The sequence below is a fragment of the Coenobita brevimanus genome, chromosome 71 (genome assembly GCF_032717465.1).
Source record: "Coenobita brevimanus isolate Jiangsu-jjx chromosome 71, ASM3271746v2, whole genome shotgun sequence".
NCBI lineage: Eukaryota > Metazoa > Arthropoda > Malacostraca > Decapoda > Coenobitidae > Coenobita > Coenobita brevimanus.
The window spans coordinates 36950463-36973715 of record NC_137024.1 but is presented as its reverse complement, the minus strand read 5'-3'; the positions used below and the strand labels follow the sequence as shown (position 1 = coordinate 36973715).

The 23253-nt window shown below is 44.4% G+C and overlaps 1 protein-coding gene and 1 non-coding gene across 2 annotated transcripts in view; both read right to left on the bottom strand.

Moving 5' to 3' along the window:
* LOC145406749 (uncharacterized) overlaps positions 1–23253 on the bottom strand; it is a 73877-nt gene that overhangs the window by 19279 nt on the left and 31345 nt on the right. The window lies entirely within an intron of this gene.
* On the bottom strand, positions 16285–16403 carry LOC145406894 (5S ribosomal RNA). Its single transcript, XR_013898602.1, has one exon. It is a non-coding gene; the product is annotated as a 5S ribosomal RNA (ribosomal RNA).

Here is a 23253-nt window from a genome sequence, read left to right as displayed (position 1 = left end):
TTCTTATTTGATTCTGAAGTATTAGTAACAGCATTTCCTAGGTAATCATCTCTTAGCACTGACTCTAGCCCTTTCCTTTGCCTTTTCTTATTTTTCTTACCTGAACATGATGAGTCAACATTTCCACTACAATGTTCATCCACTACTACCTCTTTTTTCTTCTTCCTTAATTCATCATCTTCATGACCTACTTGTTCCATCACTTTAGTTTCATTACCTCCATATTTCTTACCATTCTTCTTCTTTTTCTCTTTGGTTTTGATGTCAACTTCTCTGAAGACAAAATCAGATATGTCTTTGTTACCTGCAACATCTTCCTTAATTTCATCATACTTCCTTTTCTTTTTCTTCTTACCAATCCCATGCTCAAATCCATTTTCTTCAACACGTGATTTTTCAGAATCCCATTTCTTGCTATGTACTTCACTCCATTCATTTTCTCCTACTCCCAAATTAATATTTTCCATACCATTTTCCTCTGCTGAGTGTTTCTTCTTCTTTTTCATAGCCTTATAAACAGTCTGGTCCTGCCACTGGGCTAAGTTATCTGCATCTCTTTCATCGCAGAGGCTTAAGTTAGCTCCAAATGCAGGTCTTGCTGATGAACTCTCTTCTGGTTCATCCTCATTGGCTTTGTCTTCTGTCGGTGGCTCCCTCTCAGATTTCTTTTTTAAGGCTTTCAATTTTTGGGCAAAGTATTCCTGTAAGTAAGAGAGAGAGATACTGCATTATATTTAAGAGCAGGCAAAAGCAAAAAGTTAATATATCAGGTTCACCAATATCCCACACCTTTCAAGAAACCCCTCTCAGGTGACAGTCATGTCAAGAACATTTACATTACTGTGTTCCTGCAAATACTGTATCTCCCTCTCTTATAACCGCTCATTCCAATACAGTAATCAGTCCACTACTACACTAATTCTGATTTCTTACTGATCATGACTAATTCTGAGCATAAAAACAGCAATATATAAAATCTCTTTCTTCACAACACAATAATTACATTTAAACTGAGAGGAATCCATGTATCTGGCATGTGTTAGGTGTGTAATGCTGTATGGCAGTGACACCTAGACAATAAAGGAAGAGGATATTTGCAAGCTCAAACATATGGAAATGATGATGATCAGATGGATGTGTAGTGCGGCACTCAATGTGAGGCCTGAGGGGAAAAGGACTACTATTGAAGAGCTGTGAGGAAAGATGGAACTGGAATGCAATGGTGTTGTGATGAGGAGGGGTAGACTGAGATGGTCTGAGCATGTTGAGAGGAAAGGGGATGACATTTGGGTGCAGAAGGTGAGGAGTGTGAACACTGGGAGTAGGACTGCAAGAGGCAGACCAAAAAAAATAAAGGCCTGGGATGAGGTCATAGTGTGACCTCAGGGATGACAGACTGAATAGGAAGGCTACCAGAGATCATGCAGTGTGAAGAGCCACCATTAGGTGATCAAGGCCGATGCATGTATGCATTTGGAGCCCTTATAAACAATACGATACAAAGGATATGATTAAATTTTCAAGCCTACAATAAGTGACAAGCCAAATAGTTTCCTGTACACTAGGAAACCATTTATTATGCTGGGTGGTACCTATACTGTATAACCAAATTATGGCACCTGGTGTTTTAGTGGGTAATTACAGCACTCCAATCGGATTGAGCCGGTGAAGATTTACATCCAAGGGATGGTTGGGGTGTATTATTCACGTGATGCCACTCAGGGATGAGTGAGGCTGGTCATTCTCATTTGAAATGTCAGGACTAACTTGCCTAGCCCCAGGCTTCTACACTCCTCATGGGGCAATGTAGGACTGGATGACAGATGGATGGATGAATAATAATTTCTCAACAGAAACTGTCTGACGCCCTAAACATATGCCTTCCTATCAGTAAAAACAAAGAAAATGTTCCTAACTACATAATGTCTGGTTTTGGAAGCAATCACCTAAACCTTTCAATGATGGGGAAAACCTAACATCAGTAATTTATTCAAGGTAACAGTACATTATTCTTGCCCCAGAATCCTGGTTCCACCTCAGTCTACCCATCTGCTTTTTTTTTTTCTTTCCTTTCGAGATGAACTTCACATATATTCACAAAGAGTTTACCAATACTTAAGTGGCATGGTCACATGAAGAGAATGGAAATAACTAAGGTTGAAAACAGGTACTCACAAGTGACTCTGAAGGTAGGAGGTGTTGCAGGCCAAGAAAACAGAGGGTGGATACAGTAAATGAGTATCTGATACAGTCAGTAAGGAATCTAGTAATGCTATGGAACCATAGAGTGATCAAGTTAGTTGAGTGAATTATGGACAGAAAGGAACACTCGCAGAAAAAACAATCTTTACTCTGGTGAGCTGGAAATATGTTTGTGTGAACGGAATGAATCTGGTGAAGCATCAGTCTGTGGTGTTGGCATGCCTGAATCAAGGACAAGTGAGATCTCCAACAATTGGCTGTGCCTGAGTAAGATTCGCTCATATAAACGTGTCATTGAGATAACTGATATAACCATCCTACCTTGAGGGTGTGACGTGAACACATATCTTTGTTACAAATAAACACATTACATTGTTATATTTTATATCTGTGATTATTACAGGTATTTCCTATAATTTGTGGTAGGTGGTGGTGACCATCATCCATTCACTTGATGTAGTGCTGCCTACTTCTTCCTTAGCCTTTATCATTCTTTTTCTGTGCCTGCCCTCCTCTCTTCCTATTTCTCCCATCTTTCCTGTCACCTCTTATTGCTTTTCTTTCCTTTACAGGTGGCTTTACACTGAGTGACAAGCCAAATGGTTCCCTGTAAGCCAAGAAACCATTTACAACGCTGGGTGATAACCATATAACCAAACCATACACGCTCCCTACATGTCAACAAGTGGGTTGGTGGAGGATTAGTGCCCCTCCCCGTAAAACAACTCAAAGTCACGTGGCCACCCCTTACGGGATTATGGCATCTGGCAATAGATAGATAGATAGATTTCCTATAATATTACTAAAGCATTTTGTAATCAATGGCCAAACTGTCTCAAGATCATTGTGCTCAAAAGTGGTTCACTATTGAAGTAAAACATTGCTGGAAGAGTTGTCAGATGCCTAAGAGGTTGAACTGTGTTTTAAGTGCAGGAGGCTCATACACCCTTTACTAACTGTGTAAAAAAAAAAGGTGGGGGTCAATATTACTACTCCTCCAGCATATCCTTTACATGGATGTTGACACAGCCTAATTGGGCTGCAGATAGAGATAAATGAGGGTGTATCTATCTATATATAAATATAAATTAATAAAAAAATACCAATATATGAAGAATATATGGAGAGAGAGAGAGAGAGAGAGAGGGAGGGAGGGAGAGAGAGAGAGAGAAAGAGAGGGAGGGAGGGAGGGAGAGAGAGAGAGAGAGAAAGAGAGGGAGGGAGAGAGAGAGAGAGAGAGAAAGAGAAAGAAAGAGAGAGAGAGAGAGAGAGTGTTTTCACATTTATGTAGTAGTGTGTGTTAACCCCTAAAATGCAGGGCATCGCGTTTGCGATGCTCACCGAAAAGGACATAATGGCGGATCGTCGCGTTTGCGATTCGAGTTAATTTTGAATAAACGCGGGCAAGCAGGTTCAAGCTGGTATTGTCTATCAGTACCGCCACACTTTAGCTACTATTAGCATACTTGACCTTTGTACCACTGACCTCCATTGTTGCAAAGTATCTTTTTTTTTTTTTTTTTTACCTACCCACCCACCGCTGCCTGGCCACCCTCGCCATGATATATGGCAGCGCGCGAACTGCTCAGAAATGTCAATCTGCGCTTTCCTCTCGCAAGCAGTTTATGCTAATTGGAAACGATTGTTTCCCCAGTTGTCACACTTGTTTTTTTTCGCGCGGTCTGCCCCTGTTTAATGTCAGTTTACCTCAGGCTTTCAAGGTGACATTATGTCGAATTCTAGCTCTTCCGAGTCAGTGCCTTCAAGCCCTCCGAAAAAGGGCTTAGTGACCTCTACCCCCTTCAAAACCCTTACTAGGGAGTGGAAAGGGCCTGAGTGACTCTGCTATAGGCCTAGAATTACTGAAAGCCTCTATGGACTACGGTAGTGACGTTGCGGTGTTGTCGAGCCTTGCTGAATCAGACACTTTATCGAGTGCTGAGTCTGAGGTGCAGGAAGAGACAATTGCTGTGCCTAGCACCTCATCAGGCAAGGCTCCAGTGCAGAAGGGAGTGGCGTATGGCAAGGGGGCAAAGAGGAAGCGAAGTGGTGACCCCGGTTCCCAGTCATTGTTCTCCTCAGGCCGGCCATTGTCCCCAACCTCAGGTCACGCCGCCGCCATACCGCCTCGCACCCCCAGCCCCATTCTCTCATCATCTTCGTCTGCTGTGCTGTCTCCTGAGTCTTCGGAGTCTCCTTCACCAACTTGGAAGGGAAGTAGGCAGTCTGGTATTCGTAGAGGTTTCCGTAGGCCCCATGTTCGTGCTGGCATGAGTAGGAAAGTGTCTCACTAGTGCTAAAATTAGTGGTAAGGTTTATCGCACTAGGCAACTCACCACCCAGCCTACTGCGAGTGACCTTGAACCTTCTCCCACTCTCCCCACCACCACCACAATCGCACAGGCCCGACCTAGCTCACCCACTGCCACAAGGCCTGCCTCACCCACTGCCACACAGCCTGCCTCACCCTCCGCCGCACCCACCCACTCCCAGCCTAGGCAAGGCACTCTGGATGCCTTTGTGTGGCCTGAGGGCTCTGATTTTGTGCCAGAGGATCTGCCCTTTGATTCCACTGGGTGTGGGATCCAGGCTGACTTCCCTGTCCCCGAGGGTGGTGAATGCTTGGACTACCTGTAGGCCTTCCTGGATGACGAAGTCATGCAGCAGATTTGTACCGAGACCAACAGGTACGAAGGACAATGTGCTGCAGTTCGTGAAGGTGAAGGTGCACCGCCATCTATGTCGCGGATGGCTGCATGGGTTCCTGTGACGATCCGGGAACTATTTGTATTCATCGGCTTGATGCTTCTGATACCACATAACTGGAAGCACAAGCTCGAGGAGTACTGGAGTGCTGACGACCTTTGCCCCACACCCATCTTCAACAAGTACATGACTCGGGATCGTTTCAGGCAACTCATGACGTACCCTCACTTCGCCAACAACGATGAGCCTTCCCAGACTGACCCCCTATGGAAAGTGAGGGAAATCCTGAACATGATCAAGGACAAGTTTATGACGTTCCTTCGGCCCTTCAAGAAAGTAGTGATCGACGAGTCCTTGGTTTTGTTCAGGGTCCGTCTTCGGTTCGTGCAGTATATTCCAAGCAAACGGCACCGCTATGGAATAAAGTTTTTCGTGCTGTGCGACTGCAAGACGGGGTTCATCCTAGACTTCGTTAGTTACACCGCCAGCAATGTGGACTTGGACAAGACCGACCCCCTTGGATTCTCTGGCTCTGTGGTCAAAGTGCTTCTGGAAAAGTACTTCGGCGGGAATCATTTCCTGTATACGGACAATTATTATACAGCACCCAAACTCGCCAAGTACCTTTCAGAGCACGGCGTCGGATTCTGTGGCACTGTCAGGAGCAATAGGGCACACTACCCTGCCTTCCCCGAGGCTGAAAGATCAAAGCGGGGAGACGTGCACCTGAAGAAATCAGAGAAGATGCTGGCGATACGGTGGCATGACAAGAGGATCGTCAATATGCTCACCACAGTCCACAAGGGGGAAATGCAAGCCACAGGGAAGGTCGACAGAATGACTGGCGATCCTGTGATGAAGCCTGATGCTGTAATTGACTACAATGTCAATATGCGGTTGGTGGACAAGTCCAATATGATGATCGGAGAGATTGACTGCCTGAGGAGGAACCGGCGCTGGTACAGGAAGGTGTTCTTGCACTTGCTGGATATGTGCATGCTGAACGCCTTCATCCTGTATAAGATCAAGAACAGGAAGCCAGCTAACTACTCTCTCAGGCGGTTTTCAAAGACTTGTGTCTACCAGCTGCTTCAGCGTTTTGGGCAGGTACTGCCATCAGGTGCCAGGCACCACTCACAGACACCTCCAGACCACCTACAGTGCCAGGACTACCTTCAGCGACACTGCCTGGAGCCACTGCCTAGCACTGCCAAGAGGGGGAAAGCACTGAGGAGGTGCTATGTTTGCAGCCACACAAACCGGCAAGAACAAACTTTTAGACGCACCTCGTTGCAGTGCAAAGAGTGTCAGATTCCCCTGTGCGCTTACCCGTGTTTCTTTGACCACCACAGCCTGAGTAGATATTGAGAATAAGGGTGGAAATATGTAAATAATACTGAGAGCAACAGTGATACTAGTGTTTAGTTTTCTTGTACGTACTGACAGTGACAGTCAGTTGAGTGTAAATTAGTGTATGTAGTTGTAAATGCACTGACAGTGACAGTGATTTCAGTGTAAATTATTGTACATAGTAATAATATAAGTATTGAGAGTGACATTCACTCCAGTGTAAGAAGTTGAAAGCATATTTTTCTATTCTATATTATGACAGTGACAGTTTGGTGTGTAGGAAATATTATTTTTATAAGTAATGACAGTGACAGTGATGAATTAGGCACTAAACTGACACCGAGAGTGAAAGTGAGCGACAGAAATGAAGTGCGAGCGGCCGACAGGAGCGAGAATAAAGTGACTGGCGTAAGGCAGAATAAAATCGTGCCGCGGTGGTCTTTCTCATTCCCGCTTCACAATACTGGCATTGACAGTGATTTTTATGGCCGTAATAGTGCCATGCGAGCCTTTGGGAAGTACTATGATGGAAAATAATGTAGTATACGTGTTTTTAGCTGTGAAAAGGGAAATGTTTGTTCAGTGACGGGAAGACCGCCGACGCACTGCATGTTGGCCGTACGCTCCGTTGATTGTAGCCTTATTTTCAGTACTTATTGTACAAATACGGATTCCAAACTACCTGTACGTTGTAGTATAAAGTGTACTGTGACAGATTGAGGCTGTGGTCTGGGGAAACCGGGTTGCTGGAGGTGTGAAAGTGAAGATTTTGTTACCCAACTCTGCAAGTCTCCACAAGTCCTTGGGTAGTCCACGAAGGCTCAACACCTGCCTCTGGAGAATGCTGAATGTAAGTACTATCTGCCATAAAAATTATAATGTTCTTGGGTTAATCTCTGATTTTTGGCAAATATTTTCCTACAGGTACTCAGACCGCGATACAACCCCGCCACAGGGGGGGGATCGGCTGTCGACGGCCGCGCTTTAGGGGTTAATCATAATATCAAATTCACTGAGGTGTTTATTATCTTATACTATTATCTGTAGATAGTATGTTGTTAGGCAACTGAATATCTATCTATCTATTTATTATCTATTGCCAGACGCCATAATCCCGTAAGTGGTAGCCATTTGACTTTGAATTATTTGTTTTATGGGGAGGGGCACTAACCCTCCACAAAACCACTTGTTGACACGTAGGGAGCATGGATGGGTTGGTTATATGGTTACTACCCAGCGCTGTAAATGGTTTCTTGGCTTACAGGAAACCATTTGGCTTGTCACTCAATGTAAAGATACCTGTAAAGGAAAGAAAAGCAATAAGAAGTGACAGGAAAAATGGGAGAAATAAGAAGAGAGGAGGACAGACACAGAAAAAGAATGATAAATGCTAAGGAACAAGTAGGCAGCACTACATCAAGTGAGTGGATGATGGTCGCCACCACCTACCACAAATACCAATGTAAATGAAAGTTGTTCACACTGTTGTCTTAATGCTGGGGGTTCATTCGAAGACTCGAATCATATACTTGGCGACCTCCAGCAGGGTTACCAATATCGCAGCAGAGTGGATGCAAGTATTATCACAAGATTTCAACCCACATCCAGAATGTTTAGAGAGTTTGGTGTAAAGATTTTTTTTCCGTGAGTGTACATGGCAAGGTATTGGCATCCCTTCTGACTATGGTAGTTGATGGAAGGACTATCTGGTAGTGTATGTGAGGTACATTTATAAAAACTCTAAACTACATGCAGACGATTAGACTTGTAATGTGAATCCAGGATTCTGTGGCCTTGAATGATGTGTGAATGGTTCTGACCCATATTACTGGGCATGATGTTGATTATTCTCCCACTTTTGTACCTTTGCCTTTCATAGGGTGGCAGTGACGTTTGTAGGGGAATGAAAGACAAAAATGGTAGATTACTAGTGGAGAAGGGAGAAAAAATGAGCAGATGGAGAGAACGCTTTAAAGAATTGTTGAACATAGAGAATGGAAGTAATGCGAGTATAAGTGGCTGGGGAATGGCTGGGAGAAGGAGGGAGGTGAGAAGACAGGAAGAAATCAGTAGGATAGAAGTTGTGGAAGCAATGAAGAAAGTCAAATTGGGGCAAGCCCCAGGAACTGATGGAGTGTGTGGTGAAATGCTGAAGCATGGGGGAGAGATAGTAGTAGAATAGATATGGAAGATGTGCAGATTGGCCTGGGAGGAAGGTACAGTCCCGGAGGACTGGAAGTCAGGTTTAATTATTCCCTTGTACAAAGGAAAAGGGGAAAAAGAAGGGTGTGGTAATCATAGGGGCATTTGTCTTCTTAGCATAATAGGAAAAGTGTATGGTAGGATACTTGTTGACAAAGTTAGGAAAATAACAGAGGAATTACTTGGAGAAGAACAGGGAGGATTCAGGGAGGGAAGAGGTTGTGTAGATCGGATATTCATTCCTAGATCTTTAGTGGAAAAGTTTCTAGAGAAGGGAAAGAAGTTGTATGCAGCCTTCATGGATTTGGAGAAAGGATATGACAGGGTGGATTGACAAGGATTGTGGAAAGTATGAAGAATATATGGAGTAGATGGGAAGTTGTTGAATGCTGTGAAGAGTATGTATGAGGGTGCTAAGGCTGCAATGCGTGTGGATGGTGAACTGAGTGAATTTTTCTCTTTGAAGGTTGGGTTGAAACAGGGATGTGTCAGGTCTCCATGGTTGTTCAATCTGTTTTTGGATGGGGTAATAAAAGAGATACAAGGTAGGGCAGTGGATGTTGGAGTGGCCGGGGTGCGAGATGGTAGTGTTTGGAAACTCCCTGTATTGTTGTTTGCAGATGATACTGTGTTGTTAAATGAAGACAAAGGGGAGCTGCAAGGCTTGGTGAATGAGTTTGGAGTGTGTGTAAGAAATGAAATCTAAAGGTGAATGTAGGGAGGAGTAAAGTGATGGTCTTTGAGAGTGGTGAAGTCAGTGAATGTACAATGAGGTTGGATGGTGAGGAAATGGAAAATGTGAGTACGTTTAAGTACTTGGGGAGTGTGATGAGTAAGGATGGAAGTTTGGAGGCTGAAGTGCTTGAAAGGGTACAACAAAGAAGAAAGGTTGCTGGTTCCTTGAAAGCAGTGATAAGAAACAGGGAAGTGAGCATGGAAGTGAAAAAGTTGCTGCATGACAGTATTGTGATACGAACTCTGACATATGGAAGTGAAGCTTGGACATAGTTGGAAGGACACAAGTCAGAGTGAGAGCAGTGGAAATGAGTTATTTAAGAGGAGCCTGTGGAGTCACATGGAGAGACAGGCTGACAAATAAGGATATAAAGGAGCGTTGTGGTGTGGATGTGGATGTGATAGGAAGCGTTAGGAGGAACACACTGAGGTGGTTTGCCATGTGGAGAGGATGGCGGGTGAGAGACTGATGAGGAGAGTGTATGTGAGTGAGGTGGAGGGGGGGAGAGGGAGGGGGAGGCCGAGGATGAGATGGAGGGATGGAGTGGAGAGGTATATGAGAGATGGGGGTGTGAGTTGGGAGCACGGCAGTGAAATGACGGAGGACAGGGCGACATGGAGGTGATTTGTTTGTGGTCACCCCGTATGGGAATAAGGCATCTGGCAACAGACAGATAGATAAAGACTTTCCTTGTTTCAGGGTCCCACCTACCACATCCCATTTGGAGGAGGAGGAGGAATATACTGTACAAAGGAAACAGCAACAGACCTTCTGGTCCTTTCGAGGCTGCTTGTTACAGAGTAGAGTATGACTACAAGATCTAACTCCTCATGCTGAAAGATAAGAGTAGTACAGCATGAAGACTCCCCCCACCCCCACATCCTCCAGGAAAGTAAGAAAAACCACCATACAGCATGGAAAAATTAACATGGAAATTTCATAGGAAGGACTGGAAAGGAAAAGTTACAATCTATAACACTTTATCTATATGCTACCAGTCTGAATAACCTGAATAGGGAAAGTAACGAAATAAACAAATAACTATGACATGACATTATGAATCGGTACGTTGAGTAAACGGGGTGTCTGTAGACATAATGTGGAAATTGCACAGTGCACAGTGTGGATGTTCAGGGGTGGTGCGGCAGCCTTGCCTGGCACTTTTAAGGTATGCAGCGTCAATCAGGCCCCAGCTCCGTTCACTCCACTGATACGAGGAACTCTCCCATGCGGGACAATACAACTTACCTCCTGAAGCAGTGACCCCTGGTACATTTTTAAAAAATCCCGTTGGTGGTCACTTAGCTAAAAGGGACCCTCAGTGATCCACAGCCCATCATAGGTCTAAAGCAAGAGCAGTGACTGTTAACTCAGGGCCATCTGTGCAGATCCTAATCTGTGCTTATATTACTATATTTGCATTGAATAAATTGAAAAATACAGTATATAATAACGTGACGCAGGCTGTGTACGGGTACGTTAAGTTTATGGGGTGTCTCGTAGACAGAAGGGGAATGAACTTACACTTAGCTGGTAAAAGTAAGTTATTCAGACAGAAAAACAGTCAGCTGAGGATTCTCGAGCAAATACTTGTCTACTGTATTTTGTTTTTTAATGTCTTAATCGAGATACTGTTCACGGTATAAGAGGGCAATCTGTTCCACATATTTATGGCTCTGTTGAAGAAGAAATATTTTGCTTCAGGGGACTGGAAATGCCTTCCCATAATTTTGCAGCCATTACTCCTGGTTTGACTCGACTGGTCTATTTCAAAATGTTTATTCATGTCTAAGTTGTCATATCCCTTCATGATTTTGAAAACATCAATAAGGTCACCTCTTACCCTGCATTTCATTAGGCTAAATAATACACTGAGTGACAAGCCAAATGGTTTCCTATAAGCCAAGAAACCATTTACAATGCTGGGTGGTAACCATATAACCAAACCATACGTGCTCCCTACGTGTCAGCAAGTGGGTTGGTGTAGGGTTAGTGCCCCTCCCCGTAAAACAAATAACTCAGAGTCAAATGGCCACCCCTTTCGGGATTATGGCATCTGGCTATAGATGGATAAAATTTAAGTTCTTCAAGGCGTTCCTCATATGGTTTGTTTCTCAGTCATGGTATCATTTTTGTAATTCTCTGCTGTATTTTCTCTAACTTTTCTGTCCTTTCTGTAGTACGGAGGCTGGAGTTGCACACAAGACTCGAGATGGGGACGCACTAATGTGCTGTACATGGCAAGTATGACTTTTTCCGACTTAAACTTGAAAGTTCTTCCCATAAAACCCACCAGCTTGTTTGCAATTTTAACTTCCTCGGTGCACTGCTTACTCAGTTCAAGGTCATCTGATATTATCACACCAAGATCCTTTGCACTGTCTATACTTGATAACTGGATATTGTTCATTTTGTAATCCGCATAGACGTTGTTACTTATATTAAGTACTTTACATTTTTCTAAGTTGAGTTTCATTTGCCATTTTTCTGCCCTGCTTGGCAAAGAATTAAGGTCACTTTGTAACTGTTTGCCAAAGTATTAAGGTCACTTTGTACCTGTTGCCACTCTAAATTTGAAGTTACTTTACTGGTTATTTTAGTATCATCTGCAAATTTGGATATTTTACAATTTAGACCCTCATCTATGTCATTTATATAGAAAATAAAAAGTATTGGTTCAAGTACTGAGTCCTGGGGAACGCCACTAATTACATTATGCAATTTGGATTCCTTTCCGTTTATCACAACTCGCTGTCTTCAGTCTTCAATCTTGCAACCATTTCTGTATATTTCCTTTTGGGCTACTATTTTGCTTATGAGACACTTATGAGGGACAGTGTCAAATGCTTTCTGAAAGTTGAGGTAAATTATATCTACTGCTCTTGAGTCATTTTAAGATTTTAAACATCATGGAAGAAGTCAAGTAAGTTAGTTAAGCAAGAATGATGATGTCTAATGCTGTGAGTGTTTAATTATATTATTTCTTCCAGAGGAGGATGAGGATGAAAAAGAAAATAATAATGATGATTTGTGGTAGGTGGGGGCACTCACCATCCACTCACTCGATGTAGTGCTGCTCTCGGGCGTTTGCCCTTTCCTCTCCTCCATCCCTCTTTCCTTCCATCCTCTTCTGTATTTCTTTCCTTCATTCTTTCCTTGTCCTTCTGCCTGCAGACGACTTTACACTCCCTCTTCTCTTTTCTTTCCTTCAAACTTTCCTCTTCCTTCTGCCTGTGGGTGACTTTACACTGAGTGACAAGCCAAATGGTTTCCTGTACAACAGGAAACCATTTACTATGCTGGGTGGTAACCATATAACCAAATTTTGGCACCTGGTGATTTAGTGGGTAATTATTGCACTCCAATCAGATTGAGCCGGTGAAGGTTTATATCCAAGGGGTGATTGGGGTTGACAGCTCATGTAATGCCACTCAGGGATGAGAGAGGCTGGTCACTCTCATCTTAAATGTCGGGACCAACTGCCTAGCCCCGGGCTCCTACGCTCCTCATGGGGCAATGTAAGATTGGATGATGGATGATGATGGAATGATGACGACGACAATGACAACAATGACAATGATGATGATGATGATGATTTAATGATGTGTGAAAGGCTGTGTGGCCCATTTCACTGCCATGATGTTTAACAATTTTACATTTCTCTCTCTCTGTTTCTGGATCCTACCTAACCCAGTACTGTACAGTATTTTACATGCGAATTACAGTAAGATGATAATTCTGATAATGATGTGGATGATCTGATGAAAATATATATTCATATTTCTATTTAACTGGTGAGCAGCCTATGCTGCAATAATTTATTACCTCCGCCAACGAAGTTGGACGAGGTTATGTACAGTAATCCTTCGATTATCCCATATTTTTAGAGCCAGAGGCATGTCAGGAAAGTGAATCCATCCAGACAATGGACTTCTCCCCTGGCCCTCCTTCTTACATAACCTAGCTTGAAAGCCATTGTAAAGGACTACACTACAGTACAACGTACAACACTTGTTCCTGTTGTTTAACACTAGTCAATCTGGTCAAGCAGACCAATAAACCAAAGTCATGAAATTACCATGGTCAAGCATGGAAAACAGTGCTCATTTATGATGCAGGAAGTTGACCATTCCGCATCAATCTTACCCAAGATCTATCACTTTCACCTTCACTTTCATAACTCATAGTACTGTATTCATACACGCTAGAGTGAAACTTTCACTTTCATTACTCCTAGTATATATATATACTCGTATTCTTATGTAACTACTCATTTCTATTTACAATCTCTATTTTATTAACATTATTTACATTTCTATTTTATTTACACTGTGTTAGGCACTGTCACTTGTAGTAACTTATAAAACTATTTTCCACTGTTCACTTATATTTACATTCATTGTTTTCACTTGCTGTTTACACATTATTTACACATTACAGTATTTACATTTCCACTTGCACTGTTTTACTCACCAGAAAGATCGTAGTCACTCTCTATCATTTTCATTGACAAATTACCCAGTTCACATTCCACACCAATCACTTATCCCTTTACCTCTTTCCACACGAGGTTTAGCAGAGGTAGAGGTCACAGGGCCCTTTGCATGGAGCTAAAAAGGGGCAAAATTTGACAGGCGCGAATCCGACGTGCTTTCACCTTGAAAGACGACAGTAAACAGTGTGTCGTGGGCTGCCTAGGGGAAGTGCAGAGCTGCCAATCTCAGCCTGGTGACAGCTGCTAATATATACGCTATGAACTGATTGGCAGGAAATCTAGACAATACATAATAAATTAGGTAGTTCCAGGCGAATGTAAATATCACTTTGGCTTCTCCCTTCCTCCTTATATATATTTTTATTACAATAGATTATATGGCATATTTCAAGGGGAAATAAACAGCGAAAATTAGCAAATGACTGCATGTGAGGTGTTGCCAGGTGATAATTAGCCAATTCCAGATGTATAGCACTATCACTTACCTTATTTTTTTTTTTGTATATATTATTTGGTATAAGAATAGGGCATAGGGCTTATTTCAATGGATGAAATCAGTGGAAAATTCCAGGAAAGATATACTTAGCGTAGCACAGCCGGGCAGGTGAGAGGAGAGGGTAATGAAGGGGAGGTAAGGAGGGGAGTCAAGAACAAGGAGAAATGGCTAAACTGTCAACAATGGATGGGAGTACAAGTGACATTACGAGTGCTGACTAGTGTTGGACACTGGTAGTACTGACAGATGATACAAGCCACCACTTGAAAGCCCAGGCGAATTCAAAATAACACAGAATCACAAAAGTGACGCCCCGTGGTATGATCCCTTGCTGCCAAGTGTCACGAAAGTGATGCCCCATGGTTGAGGGGTTAAATAACTCATTTCCACTGCTCTCACTCTTGACTTCTGTCCCTCCAACAACGTCCAAGCTTCACTTTCATACATTAGAGTTGGTATCACAATACCGTCATGCAGTAACTTTTTCACTTCCATGCTCACTTCCCCATTACCACTGCTTTCAAGGAACCAGCAACCTTTCTTCCTTGTTGTACCCTTTCAAGCACTTCACCCTCTAAACTTCCATCCTTACTCATCACACTACCCAAGTACCTATACGTACTCACATTTTCCAATTCCTCACCATCCAACCTCACTGTACATTAACTGACTTAACCTCTCTCAAAGACCATCACTTTCCTCTCCCCACATTCACCTTCAGATTCCGTTTCTTACACACTCTCCCAAACTCATCCACCAAGTCTTGCAGCTTCCCTTCGTCTTCACTCAACAACACAGTATCATCTGCAAACAACAGTTCAGAGAGTTTCCAAACACTACCCTCTCTCACCCCGGCCACTCCAACATCCACTGCCCTACCTTGTATCTCTTTTATTACTCCTTCCATGTACAGATTGAACAACCATGGAGACATGACACATCCCTGTTTCAACCCAACCTTCAAAGAGAAAAATTCACTCAGTTCACCATCCACACGCATTGCAGCCTTAGCACCCTCATACATACTCTTCACAGCATTCAACAACTTCCCATCTACTCCAAATATTCTTAATACTTTCCACAATCCTTGTCTATCCACCCTGTCATATGCTTTCTCCAAATCCATGAAAGCCACATATAACTTCTCTCCCTTCTCTAGAAACTTTTCCACTAAAGATCTAAGAATGAATATCTGATCTACACAACCTCTTCCCTTCCTAAAGCCTCCCTGTTCTTCTCCAACTAATTCCTCTGATCTTTCCCTAACTCTGTCAATAAGTATCCTACCATACACTTTTCCTATTACATCATGAAGACAAATGCCTCTATAATTACCACCCACTTCTTTTTCCCCTTTCCCTTTGTACAAGGGAATAATTATACCTGACTTCTAATCCTCTGGGACTCTACCTTCCTCCCAGGCCAATCTGCACATCTTCCACATCCATTCTACTACTATCTCTCCCCCATGCTTCAGCATTTCAACACACACTCCATCAATTCCTGGGGCTTTCCCCAATTTGACTTTCTTCATTACTTCCACAACTTCTATCCTACTGATTTCTTCCACTGTTTTTTACCAAGAATAATACTAATTTAAAAAATATTAAAATACATTATCTCTGTTGAAGCATTTTAAGAAACGGTACTACCCTCCTGCCTCCCCCCAACAATCCAGAACCCTCGCAACCCACCCAGGCTACCCCCATCCCTTGTCCAGCCATATGGGCAGCTCCCAAAACCACGTGTCCCATGGATTGCGCAGTGCGCAATCCTGCGCGCAATCACAGGACAGGTGCACAAGGCAGGTGTGCAAGTGCAAATTTAGTTGTGCAAGCGCAACTAAATGTGCTTGCGCACCTGCCTTTTCATGTGCAAAAGTGCAATACCACACAAGGTCTCGTGCGATGCGCAATGCACAAGTCTTTGCGCACCTGCCCAACACTGTATATATATATATATATATATATATATATTTCATTCATTCATTGCCAGACGCCATGTATCCCAAACGGGGTGGCCAAGGGCTTAGAGTTAATTGTTTTACAGGGAGGGGCACTAATTCACCACCAACCCCACTTGACACGTAGGGAGTTATGCCAACAGCATCTGGTGTTCCCAGGCGGTCACCCATCCAAGTACTAACCAGACCCAACGTTGCTTAACTTCGCTGATCGGATGGGAAGCGGTGTACTCAACGTGGTATGGCCGTTGGCTATATATATTTATTTATATATATACATATATTTATATATATATACAGTATATATATATATATATATATATATATATATATATATATACAGTACCCTCGCGTCCAGCACGCATTAGTCCAGCACGATTCGAGTCCAGCACGGTGAGCAATTAATTAGTATTATTTAATACGATTTAATTACTGCAACACGAGTGTGTTAGCATAACACGCACAGAGCTCCGAGAAGTGGGCCGAATCCGCAGAGTTCACTCTAGCACGATCACCCCCGGTCCAACACGGCCATACTGGACATTCCCACGATGATGATAGCCAATGAAAAACTTCTGATCAAGTAGCCTTCCTCGCCCGCTATCGTGACGTGATCGTGATGCCGGCCAATTAAAAACACTTCTGGTGTCATGTGATGTTTTGTTTACATTTCTCCTGCCACAGAGCCACTCAGTCGCATAATTGCATTGGAAGGTGCTTTTTTCTTGCTGCATTTTCTGCCCTTGTTACTGCATTTTACCCTGCTCACGATGCCTAGGAAGCCTTCTGAGAACCCCAAGAAGCGTCGGCACCTCCCTCAGGCCACCAAGCTAGAAAGCATCGAGAGGAAGAAGAAAGGGGAGAGGAAAGTTGACATTGCCAAGGCCTACGACATGAATGAAGCCAACGTGATCATAATAAAAAACTTAAGACAAGATCCTGGCAGCCGAAGGCTATCACACAGCGCTTCATACCAGGTTTGCCGAGGATACGATGGTAAATCGGAACGGTAACATGGTAAAATTCCCGACGATACCACGGGCATTTGGAATTCATCTGCCGAGGATACGATGGGGAAAACTGTGTGACCAAAACCCAGGCGACTCGACAGAGAATGTATCGTACTACAGCATTGAACATTTAGCCTGACACTGCATACGTATTAATATTTTAGAATAAATATCAATCGTTTTGAAACCCTTCTCATCAGCGTGCGTACCAGTTTATAAACAAAGTTGCTTCTCCTTATTCTCTACCGAGTCAGCGACAGCAATCACTTTCCACAGTCACGAGACGGGGCTCTGGCAACAGTGTGAGAAGCATGCACTTTGCCGAGGATTAATGGACGAAGATAGTGATTCTGAGTGTGATTTCGAAGGATTTATGAGGGAGGTTTGATTTCGAAGGATTTATGAGGGAGGTTGAGGAGCTGCAACAGCCATTACTCGCTAGTGACGCCAGCAGCCATCCTCCGGGGACCCAGTAGGACTAACTACAGCCTTGGATACCATCTTCCATTCCCAGCAAGCCCACCAACACTATCCTAAAAGGTTAATTATCATTCATAGCACAGTACCATTTATTATAATTACAATAGTATCAATATATGTATAGGTATATGGTAGGTATTTAGGGTGACTTTTCCGAGGGTTGCTGACATAATTCATTTTTCCCCATAAGCTCTATTGTTAGTCCAACATGTTTTTGGTCCAACACGTGACCCATGCATGACAATATTACCGTGCTGGACACGAAGATACTGTGTGTATATATATATATATATATATATATATATATATACATACATACATACATATACTGTAATGTAAGTAATCCCTCCACTATCTGATATAATAAGAGCCAAAGGCATGTCCGGAAAGTGGTCCCGTCCGGAAAGTGGGCCCCTGGCTCCTGGACTGGTGCTTAACCCTTTAAACGCGGATCGTCGCGTTTGCGATGCTTGGCGAAAAGGACATAACGGCAGATCGTCGCGTTTGCGATTCTAGTTAATTCTGAATAACCGCGGGCAAGCACGCTCAAGCTGGTATTGTCTATCAGTACCGCCACTCTTTAGCTACTATTAGCACACTTGACCTTTGTACCACTGACCTCCGTTGTTGCCAAGTATCTTTTTTTTTACTCGCACACGCACCGCTGCCCGGCCACCCTCGCCGTGATATATGGCAGCGCGCGGACTGCTCAGACATGTCAATCTGCGCCTTCCTCTCGCAAGCACTTTATGCTAATTGGAAACACTTGTTTCCCCAGTTGTCACACTAGCTTTTTTTCGCGCAGTTTGCCCCTGTTTAGCGTCAGTTTACCGCAGTCTTTGAAGGTGACACCATGTCAAATTCCAGCTCTTCCGAGTCAGTGCCTTCCAGCCCTCCGAAAAAGGGCTTTGTGACTTCTACCCCATCCAAACCCTTACTAGGGAGTGCGAAGGGCCTAAGTGAGTCTGCTATAGGCCTAGAATTACTGAAAGCTTCTATGGACTACGGTAGTGACGTTGCGGTGTTATCGAGCCTTGCTGAATCAGACACTTTATCGAGTGCTGAGTCTGAGGTGCAGGAAGAGACAATTCCTGTGCCTAGCACCTCGTCAAGCAAGGCTCCAGTGCAGAAGGGAGTGGTGTATGGTAAGGGGGCCAAGAGGAAGCGAAGTGGTGACCCCGGTTCCCAGCCATTGTTCTCCTCAGGCCGGCCATTGTCCCCTACCCCAGGTCATGCCGCAGCCATACCGCCTCGCACTCCCAGCCCCATTCTGTCGTCATCTTCGTCTGCTGTGCTTTCTCCTGAGTCTTCAGAGTCTCCTTCACCACCTCGGAAGGGAAGCAGGCAGTCTGGTTTTCGTAGGCCCCGTGTTCGTGCTGGCATGAGTAGGAAAGTGTCTCCCAGTGCTAGAATTAATGGTAAGGTTTACCGCACTACGCAACTCACCACCCAGGCTACTGCGAGTGACCTTAAACCTTCTCCTACTCTCCCCACCACCACCACACAGGCATGACCTAGCTCACCCACTGCCACACGGCCTGCCTCACCCCCTGCCGCACCCACCCACTCCCAGCCTAGGCAGGGCGCTCTGGATGCCTTCGTGTGGTCTGAGGGCTCTGATTTTGTGCCAGAGGATCTGCCCTTTGATTCCACTGGGTGTGGGATCCAGGCTGACTTCCCTGTCCCCGAGGGTGGTGAATGTTTGGACTACCTGTTGGCCTTCCTGGATAACGAAGTCATGGAGCAGATTTGTACCGAGACGAACAGGTACGAAGGACAATGTGCTGCAGTTCGTCAAGGTGAAGGTGCAACGCCATCCACGTCACGGATGGCAGCATGGGTTCCTGTGACGATCCGGGAACTATTTGTATTCATCGGCTTGATGCTTCTGATGCCACATAACTGGAAGCACAAGCTCGAGGAGTACTGGAGTGCTGACGATCTTTGCCCCACTTCCATCTTCAACAAGTACATGACTCGGGATCGTTTCAGGCAACTCAAGAAGTACCTTCACTTTGCCAACAACGATGAGCCTTCCCGGACTGACCCCCTATGGAAAGTGAGGGGAATCCTGAACATGATCAAGGACAAGTTTATGATGTTCCTTAGGCCCTTCAAGAAAGTAGTGATCGACGAGTCCTTGGTTTTGTTCAGGGGCCGTCTTCGGTTCGTGCAGTATATTCCAAGCAAACGCCACCGCTATGGAATAAAGTTTTTCGTGCTGTGCGACTGCAAGACGGGATTCATCCTAGACTTTGTTATCTACACCGCCAGCAATGTGGACTTGGACAAGACTGACCCCCTTGGATTCTCTAGCTCTGTGGTGAAAGTGTTTCTGGAAAAGTACTTTGGCGGGAATCATGTCCTGTATACGGACAATTATTATACAGCACCCAAACTCGCCAAGTACCTTTCAGAGCACGGCGTCGGATCCTGTGGCACTGTCAGGAGCAATAGGGCACACTACCCTGCCTTCCCCGAGGCTGAAAGATCAAAGCGGGGAGACGTGCACCTGAAGAAATCCGACAAGATGCTGACGATAAGGTGGCACGACAAGAGGATCGTCAATCTGCTCACCACAGTGCACAAGGGGGAAATGCAAGCCACAGGGAAGGTCGACAGAAGGACTGGCGATCCTGTGATGAAGCCTGATGCTGTAATTGACTACAACGTCAATATGCGGCTGGTGGACAAGTCCAATATGATGATCGGGATTGACTGCCTGAGGAGGAACCGGCGCTGGTACAGGAAGGTGTTCTTGCACTTGCTGGATATGTGCATGCTGAACGCCTTCATCCTGTATAAGATCAAGAACAGGAACGCAGCTAACTACTCTCTCAGGCAGTTTTCTAAGACTTGTGTCTACCAGCTGCTTCAGTGTTTTGGGCAGGTACTGCCATCAGGTCCCAGGTGCCACTTACAGACACCTCCAGACTGCCTACAGTGCCAGGACTACCTTCAGCGACACCACCTGGAGCCACTGCCTAGCACTGCCAAGAGGGGAAAAGCACTGAGGAGGTGCCATGTGTGCAGCCACACTACCCGGCAAGAAAGAACATTTAGACGCACCTCCTTGCAGTGCAAAGAGTGCCAAATTCCCCTGTGTGCTTACCCGTGTTTCTTTGACTACCACAGCCTGAGTAGATATTGAAAATAAGGGTAAAAATATTGTAAATAATACTGACAGTGGCAGTGATACGAGTGTTTAGTTTTCTTGTACGTGACTGACAGTGACAGTCTGTTGAGTGTAAATTAGTGTATGTAGTTGTAATACCACTGACAGTGACAGTGATTTCAGTGTAAATTATTGTACATAGTAATAATATAAGTATTGAGAGTGACAGTCACTCCAGTGTAAGAAGTTGAAAGCATATTTTTCTATTCTATGTTATGACAGTGACAGTTTGGTGTGTAGAAAATATTATTTTTATAACTAATAACAGTGATACTGATGAATAAGGCACTAAACTGACGGCGAGCGTGAAACAGAGCGATAGAAATGAAGTGCGAGCGGCCGGCAGGAGCGAGAATAAAGTGACTGGCGTAAGGCAGAATAAAATCACGCTGCGGTGGTCTTTCTCATTCCCGCTTCACAATACTGGCAGTGACAGTGATTTTTATGGCCGTAATAGTGCCATGCGAGCGTTTGGGAAGTACTATGAAGGAAAATAATGTAGTATACGTGTTTTTAGCTGTGAAAAGGGAAATGTTTGTTCAGTGACGGGAAGACCGCCGCCGCGCTGCATGTCGGCCGTACGCTCCGTTGATTGTAGCCTTATTTTCAGTGCTTATTGTACAAATACGGATTCCAAACTACCTGTACGTTGTAGTATAAAGTGTACTGTGACAGACTGAGGCTGTGGTAGAGGGGAAACCGGGTTGCTGGAGGTGTGAAAGTGAAGATTTTGTTACCCAACTTTGCAAGTCTCCACAAGTCCTTGGGTAGTCCACGAAGGCTCAACACCTGTCTCAGGAGAAAGCTGAATGTAAGTTCTATCTGCCATAAAAATTATAATGTTCTAGGGTTAATCTCTGATTTTTGGCAAATATTTTCCTACAGGTACTCAGACCACGATACAACCCCGCCACACGGGGGGGGTCGGCTGTCCACGGCCGCGTTTTAGGGGTTAAGGACCCTAACCCTGCCTAACTTTGAAAGCTATCTAAATAACTCCCTACCGGACATGCATAGCACCTATTAAAACCTATTTAAGACCCTATTAAAACCAATAATGGACATAACGCATGAAATAAATAAAAAGGAACCAGAGAATGAGGAATTAGAAGTGACTGTACCTCAGCCAGGGTACTTACAGCACATCTGTGGCTGCCTTCTCTAAGGCTTTGGCAGTGGTGAAAATGCTCTTGAAGCACGTGCAGTAATCCAGTGTTGTGCTGCATTTAATTCTTTGCACTGTGAGTTATAATTATTTAACACTGCACATTGTTCTTAACTGCACCACGCCAGTTTCAACCACCAATTTGCACTCCACAGTTATTCTTTTCGTTTTGTTTCGTTCGTTTCGTTTTTAAAGGCTCCAACATGCTTGGATGCATCAGCCTCGGTCACCTTTTGGCGGCTCTCCACGCTGCACGATCCATTGCAGCCTCCCTGTTCAGTCCCTTAACCCTGAGGTCACACTTAATGACCTCGTCCCATGTCTTTCTCGGTCTACCCCTCGTAACCCCACCCCAAACATTAATACTTCTCACCTTCCTCACCCAGTTATCATCCCCCATCCTCTCCACATGTCCAAACCATCTCAATCTACCTCTCCTCATCACAACACCAATACACTCCAGTCCCATCCTACCTCTCAACTCTTCCATCGTAAACCCAGCCCCCCCAGACCTTGCATACAGGGATGCACTACACATCCACCTAATCATTGTCATTTCAGTACGTCTGAGCCGGTGAATATCCTTCTCCTTTACTGCCCAGGTCTCACTACCATACAGCATTACACTCCTAACACATGCTGCATACAAAGACCCCTTAGCACTTAAGTAGAGCCCTCTCAATGTCAGGAGAGGCAAGAGCTCCCTGAACTTCTTCCAACCACTTCTCACCCTTGCCACAGAGCTAGCTCCAGCCCCACCTCCAGCACACAACACGTCTGCCAAATAACAAAACTGTTCCACACACTCAAGAGATTAACCAGCAAGTTCAATCCTTTCAAGCATGACAATCTACATCTGCTCTCCCTGACACGCCGTACACATAAAATCGGCATTATCTCGCAGTATACCTCTGATACCACTACATCTCTTGTACACCCATTTATCACAAACACTGCACAAGATGGAATTACTTCCCATGCCCTTGTGGCAAACTGCACATGGCCACTCTCCCTCGTCTTTGACAGTACCGCCAACAACCCAAGATATCATCACTTTTGTTTTATCTGCATTTACCCTTAAGCCCTTGTGCCCCATACAATCTCGCTACTTCCTAATCCTTTCCTCCGCCTCCCTTTCGTCCTCTGCAATCAACACCAAATCATCAGCATACAACATCTCCCACGGAAGTCCGTTTCTAAAGTCACGTGAGAGGGCTTCAAGTACCATGATAAACAACATGGGACTCAAAACTGACCCCTGATGCACACCAAC